This window comes from Eschscholzia californica, unplaced genomic scaffold (assembly GCF_041429995.1).
Source record: "Eschscholzia californica isolate CP2 unplaced genomic scaffold, dmEscCali1.0.p SCAF_1, whole genome shotgun sequence".
Lineage (NCBI taxonomy): Eukaryota > Viridiplantae > Streptophyta > Magnoliopsida > Ranunculales > Papaveraceae > Eschscholzia > Eschscholzia californica.
The window spans coordinates 48,777,356-48,784,744 of NW_028238198.1; the positions used below are offsets into that span (position 1 = coordinate 48,777,356).

General features: G+C 39.7%; 1 pseudogene; it reads right to left on the reverse strand.

The window, feature by feature from the left end:
* Positions 1 to 557: 557 nt before the first annotated feature.
* Positions 558 to 5,790, reverse strand: LOC147567318 (putative glycosyltransferase At5g25310; annotated as a pseudogene).
* Between the last annotated feature and the right edge of the window lie 1,599 nt (positions 5,791 to 7,389).

Consider the following 7,389-nt stretch of genomic DNA (forward strand, 5'->3'; position numbering starts at 1 on the left):
TAGAAATGAGATGGAATTCAACTAAAATGAATGATTTCACTTTATAATCTTCAAAGTTGTTCTCCAAACTCTCTTTAAAATATAACTATCTTTCTACATACACTTTAACCTGTATATATACCAAATGACTTCTCTATTCGGTTAAACTTAAAGGAATTCTAAACCCTAATTTCATTTATAGAGAATCACACAGTGAGGAACTAAGAATGGTTGTAGTATAAGAAAGATTTCACCTTCTTTTTCTTCTCTTCTTCCTTTTGACTTCTTTCTTCTTCCTTCCGTTTCATTTTTGCTTCCCTCTTGAGAGCACTGAAAAGAAAAACATATTCGAACACAACAAAAATCAGATTAACAAAAATGCAACCATAGATTTACAGAGAGAGAAGTTGTTCTGAAATGTTACTTTTTGCTCGGAGCTTCAGTTGAGGTTGAAGATGCAGCTGGAGAAGAGGAATCCATTGAGAGTTCTGAAATTGACTTTGTTGTTTCTTCTACGCCGTCCATTTCTAGAGAGAAAAACTAAGCAAAGAGAGAGAGAGAGAGTGGAGAGAGAACTTACCAGAAATTGATTCTAGGTACTCCAGGAGTTGAGGACCTATAAGAGTACATGGCCACTTGATTGATATCTGCTGTAGTCAATAACATTCTGGAAAGGTAGTTCGACCTCATCTGATAAGATTATAGGAACACATTCCTGTTCACACAGTAAGGTAACTTAGTATGCTCGTAGCTTTGAAGGTGAATGTCTGTGTGTGTGTGTGTGTGTCTCTATGTGTGCGTGCGTGCGTGTGGGATAGATAGAGAGAGATCATAGAGAGAGACTAACCACAAAATAAGATTCATAAAACCGAAGCGTCCATGATGATTCTCCGTGTGGGGCTAAGCAGAACTTCGCATTTGTAAGTGTTCAAAGTATTCTTTCCTCCCAGTTTGTCAGGGCCACTAAACTTCAACTCTGGAGATTCCAACTGTTCACAAATTAAGCAAAACTTCTTTAACAAGGGAAAAACACATTGACCAAAGACATAAACCAAACTACAGCCTATTGGTTTTCAACCATGGATTATAGTGACTTGTTAATGAAGATTAAAGCGTAAGTAAAAAGAGAATTTAATCTACAGTTTAGAAGCATCAAACAACAATGAAAATTGAGAAATTTCAGAGATGACAAACAAATATACCTTAAGTGGGAATTGCTTTGAAAGCTTTACCAGCTTAACACGACCAACCTTTCCTTGAACACGACTTAAGAAGTCTGCTAAATATGTCCTCTCTGATAAAGGCAGAGGTGAGACTAAGCTACCTCCATATTTTGTCATGCTATCGTCAACATTTCCAGGGTTTGCTAAATATGTCCTCTCTGATAAAGGCAGAGGTGAGACTAAGCTACCTCCATATTTTGTCATGCTATCGTCAACATTTCCAGGGATAATGATATCTTTCCATGTATTAAAAGCACTTATATCTCTCTTATCTGTGCGATCCCCCTGCGCCATAATACATATGGTATAAGGAATTTGAGAAACTTTTTTACACTGAATAATGTAATAGTGTGTAATAAACCAAAGTAAACAGAGACAATATTGAATCAGTTTTTTTAAGAACTATGAGAAACCAGAGAAAACTGAGACAATGGTAGCCGTTTTGTTTAGCTATTTTGTTCTGGAACTGTCTCCATCACCTTATATTATTACCAGCATTTAAAAGTGGTATGTACAAGAAATACATATAAAGTGCCTCAGGAGTAGGAATGATAGACCGATTCAAGTATTTGGGCCAAGAACGATATAAATGAGCTCCAACGCCACTGCATTGGTATAAAAGAACAACAGATGCATCAACACGTAAAAAAAACTCAATTGCGAATGCTAACATATATTTTTTAGATGCCCATTACGATCATATACACGTCATACATATCATGTTAAGGTGTGGTTGCAAATAGAATTCAGGAGAAAGATTTCGGAGGAATAGGTATAGATTGCCTATTAAGTTCCCTTACGATTTTGGTTGTTAGAAATTATGGAATTATGGTTTGCAAAGGGAACTAGAATCCAAGTATGTGAAGTCCTGCCTCCAAAGAGTTGATGGTATTTAATGGAGGTTTTTCATTTTAGTACACAAGTTGCATGTTATAAGAAAACTCCTGAATCTGGACAAGTAAATAACATGATGAATTCCAGTTAGAAAATCTTCATTATGACCAGATCCTTCATTGGTTGAGAACACATCACAGAATGGTTAAAATCCTACCATTTTATTCCTAATAAATATTCAAATTCCTCTACACTCACGAATCCCATGATCGAACACACCATGTATATCAACGATACCAAAAAGCAATAAAGAAAGAGAGCTACCTGGGAAAAACGAATATGTGGTCACGCCCACCTGATAATCAAAAATATGGCATTTGACTTAGAACCTGAGGTTTTTATTGGAGGCGTGAGGAATTCAGCGAAAGACGGATAGGATTTCGGGGTATCAGATCGAACGGTTCAAATTAGTGTTTGTTCACTAAGGAAGAATGGTCAACCATTTGTGACGTTAGTCTAGGGCTTTTCTAGAGTACTAACGTGCCTGCCATATTCGGGTTGATCCAGTGCAGCCCATTGGTTTCTATGAACTGGCCCTACTTATACTGGTCCAAACTGGGGATACATGGACGGAGGTGGGCTTGGAACCACATACCCTAAACACATAACTACACACAATTCAAGTTCAGACCTTTCTAAGGCAACACAAACTATCTAGAATGCAATACATTGACAAAGAGCAACAAAATTAAGTAAACGGTCCGCAGCGGAGATGACGGCTATTAAGATGATACCTCGACAAGGGTCCGAATCACTAATAACGATGATTCCCCTTTGTTGGAGATTCCCACTTTCAACACCTTTGTCCCAGACGAAAAGGTCAATGACAAAGAGGAGAGATACAAGAAAGAAGTGGGATATTGAGAGATGGGTGACAGTGGGCCGAGAGGTGGGTGAAAGTGGACAGAGAGATGGTGGCGATTCGCCGTGGTGGTTGTTGGTGCATCCACCCTCTACAAACCCAACATACCAACATCTATCACAATCATGTACACATAAATCCAGTCCAAAGAAGTTCACAGTCGTCCCTATATGTCTATGAGCCTACAAAACCAGTCGCTCAGTTACCTCTGTTTCCACTTTTATATGCTTAGATACGTACACGACCTTTCTTATGCATATGAACTTGTAGTAGTTATGGGTGTACATGTAAACTTGTATTACGTGTAGGTATACACATGTATTCATAAGGAAGATTGACGCATAAACCTCTGGTAGGTGTTGTGTGCGTGTACTGTCTTTTGATGCCAGCTATCCAAACATTTACATATGGATCGCCGAATGACTAGAGTAGTGTACACGATTGTAAGTGAGAAAAATTTATTCAACATTTAGGTAGTATAGAAGGTACCTCAACTTAATGCGGTTCGACTGTACGTGCTCTTGTTTTGTATGATCAGTTTGTCTCTTGCATGTTTATCTCCACATATTTGTCTTCACATGTTTATCTCCACATGTTTGTCTTCACATGTTTATCTCCACATGTTTGTCTTCACATGTTTATCTCCACATGTTTGTCTTCACATGTTTGGCTTCACATGTTTGTCTCCACATGTTTCACGTGTTTATCTCCACAGTTTGTCTTCGCATGTTTGTCATCACATGTTTCAAATGTTTATCTCCACTGTTTGTCTTCACATGTTTGTCTTCACATGCAAACTCGTAGTACGCGTAGGTGTATACGTAAACTTGTAGTACGCGTAGGTGTACACGTAAACTTGTAGTACGCTTAGGTGTACACGTAAAATAAACTTGTAGTGCGTGTAGGTGTATACATAAACTTATAGTACGCGTAGGTGTACACGTAAATTGGTAGTATGCGTAGGTGTACACGTAGACTCGTAGTACACGTAGGTGTACACGTAAACTCGTAGTACATGTAGATGTAAACGAATACTGAACCTTTGCACGTATAGAGACTAGTAAAAGTAAGTGACTTAGACCTTGATATGCACACATAAGTGAATTAATACTTCGAGAAATACTTTATTGATATGTGTGAAGTTTTCATACACCAATACGAGTATAAGACAATCGGGTTGCCATATGTAAACCTTTTACAAGAAGGGAGGCAATCAGGTTGTCGAGTACATGTACAAACAAGTGAGCAATCGGGTTGCCGAGTACATGTAAAAACAATCGGGTTGCCGAGTACATGTAACAACAAGTGTGCAATCGGGTTGCCGAGTACATGTAACAACAAGTGGGCAATCGGGTTGCCGAGTACAAGTTGAGAGGAGGCAATCGGATTGTCGCTTTGTCGATGCTTGCGAAAACAGGTATGGAAAGAGAGATAAGCGGGTTGTCCAAGTTTCACATAGTTTTTGTTATTTCTTCATGTGTTTTTATTGCTCCTTTATTTGTTGCATCTTCACATGTTTTTGCGTGCCTTTCTTCGTTTGTGCTCGCTTTTATGTTGAATGTGCTTCTGTAATTTTTTCATCTCTGTTTGTTTTGTGAAAGCGTCTCATCAGTGTTCCCCCAGCCTGAGTGTAGTACTGAACTTTGTGCTAGACTTAGGTTGGGTTGAGACGCGTCCTCGTTTTCCTGCGGGGGAAGAAACAAGTGGTCAATGGCTCTGCCATTAGCCTTCTGACGCTCAAGTTAGTCGAGAACTAAAAGAGAAGTGAAAAGATGAAATATTTGGGAAGGAGAATTTATTTGGCATCTACACTAGTGCAATAAGGTCTACAAAGGAGAGTCGGCGTTGTTGTGGGGGAGACTCTTCTTGAAAGGAGTATGCATTCCTGGAATACGTGTAAACAACGCTTCATTTTCTGCCAACTTCTTTGCAATTACCTGTTCTAAACGAGTACCTGGTAATGTCGCGGAAGTGAATCAGAAGATGCATTAACTTGAGTTAATCAATTAGTCATGGAATACATACGACTTCCTGTTTGTAGTATTTTTCGATAGAGATAGGAACTCGACACGATTTGACTATCTTTTTAACATGTCCCGGCTCTATCCAACGAATGTTGTATGGTGACGGATTGTCCTGCACGGGTAACTGTAGATACTCAACCAATTTTCGGGAAATAAAATTCTCAAAACTCGCGGAGTCAATAATTAACGAACACACTTTCCCCTTGAGAGTACATTTAGATCAGAAGATCTTTCTCCGTTGGCTACGATCCTCCTTCATTGGTGTGAGTAAAACGGGATGAATCATGCAAGCTACTCGTTCACCTTCTTCTTCGACACATTCATAGCCCTCATATTCTTCACCACTCTCTCCGTGTTCTTTAGCTACATTGTCTTTTCCATTCTCGTCTACGACATTCACTGACCTCCTATATCGTCCTTGAGGACAATTGCTTGATGTGTGACCAATTGCTTGACAGGGGTAACAGTTAGTTCCACGAAATTTTGCATATGGATTTGTGTTGGATCCGGTGTTTGTTGGGGGTCTTTGAATAGTATTACTGGAATTTCCCTTTGGTGCACTTCGCGGGAGTTCAGTGTTTCCCCCGATAGTTCCTTTGCTACTTTTAGTATTTAGTCGGCGTTGTTCTTCTCTTCGAAATCCTGAATTCCGGTGATCTTTCTCCCAAGCTTCAGCCTTTAGTGCTAAGTTGTATGCATCCTGAATAGTCCAAACAGTAATTATGCTAATATTTTCTCTCAGACTAAATTTTAGTCTGTTCAAAAAACGATCCACTAGAACATTATTTGATTCTGTCACGTTCTCCATACTATTTCGCTGGGCCAATCTTGAAAACTCTTCGTAGTACTCACCCACCGAACGCAACCATTTTCTACAATTCTGGTAGGTCCTGAACAAGTATTGTTGATAATCAGGGGTAAAAACCTCTCTCTCAGGTTCTCTTTCATGGACGACCAGTTTTGGACGGGAGCCCTATTGGGATTTACACCCTTCTACTAATGTTTATAGAGGATAAAGACATCATATGTCTTACATTAGTATCCCCAGGATCACATGCATAAACCAATAATGCTAAGTAAATAAAACTTGTTCGATGATTACCTTTATCGCTAGTTTTTCCCTCGAACCTTTCCAATAGCTTTTGAGAAGACCAAGAGCTTCAAACGTAGCTCCTTTACTTGGGACACAAGCAATCAACTTGATATCCCACCTTGTTGTTAGCTAGCACACCAATGGTGGCTGGATAGAAGACCTTCTTTGACTAGATAGATCGTTGGGAATTAGCTCACTTTCTTCTCTCTACTTGATGTGGTAGAGTAAGAAATCTTAGAGAGATATTCCACACCTTATTCTCTGCCGTAAGAGTCTTTATATAGAACCCTAGTATGAATCCACCTCCAATTAGGTTTCCTAAAAGACCCTTTAGAATAAGATTTAAGGAAATTGTCGAAAATAGCAACTAGTTGATATTTTATCAATTCCTTGAGGATGTGACGTCCAAACCCAGCCAAAATTGACAAATTTTATGTTCCTAACATGAGGAATCGACCCTCTAAAAATCATCCCAATCCGAGCCCTAAAAGTGCCCGAATCGGTTTAGGCCCAAAACCCCATTTTTTGGTTTTTTGTATTATCTTTGCCTAATTTCTCTTTAGGCCTATGAGATATGTTTATGGGACACTCCTATGGTTATATCTCACTCCCACTAGTCATGTCTGAAGGATATGATGCCTAAAGTCTGAAGGAATGGTATCCTTCCGAAGGAGTGTCCTTCGACCAAGGATGCAATGCGTGCAATTTGGCTATTAGGATCTTAATGAGCTTATTCGGAAGATCATTAGTCCAGTCCAATTAGGGGTCCTAATGCTTAGCTAGAAGCCAACTACGATCGTCGAATCAAGAGTTGATTCGCGGCTAACATAGACCGGATCCTACAAGGGTTACACAACAGAGTAATGATTTGAACGGAGAGAATTGACTAGATGGATAATGGCAAATAAGTGGATTGGATCCGTTATTGGTAAGTCCTGAAAGATTCGGAGAAGTCCGAAGAGATAAACATGTCCGGGCCCAAAAGGGAGGCCCGAAATGGCTTTAGGAAGGCCGACCATGTGATGGCCGGGCCAGGCAATAGGGCCGGCCATGTGATGGCCGGCTAGGCCCTAAGTGGGCCGGCCAAGGAAGCCCATAAAGGGCTATGTTGGCCGGCCACTTAAAGAGACCCAATGGAGGGTAGTTTGGGTGTTGCCTAATAATTAGGTTTATGGAATCCTAGTCTGAGTCTAATACCTCTTCTAGGGATTTCTATATATACCTAATTATACAACCTAAAGAGATAGGCAATTCAGAGATTGAATTCTCAAGAGTCTGAGGGTTAACTGAAAGAGTTTCAGAATATACATCTCA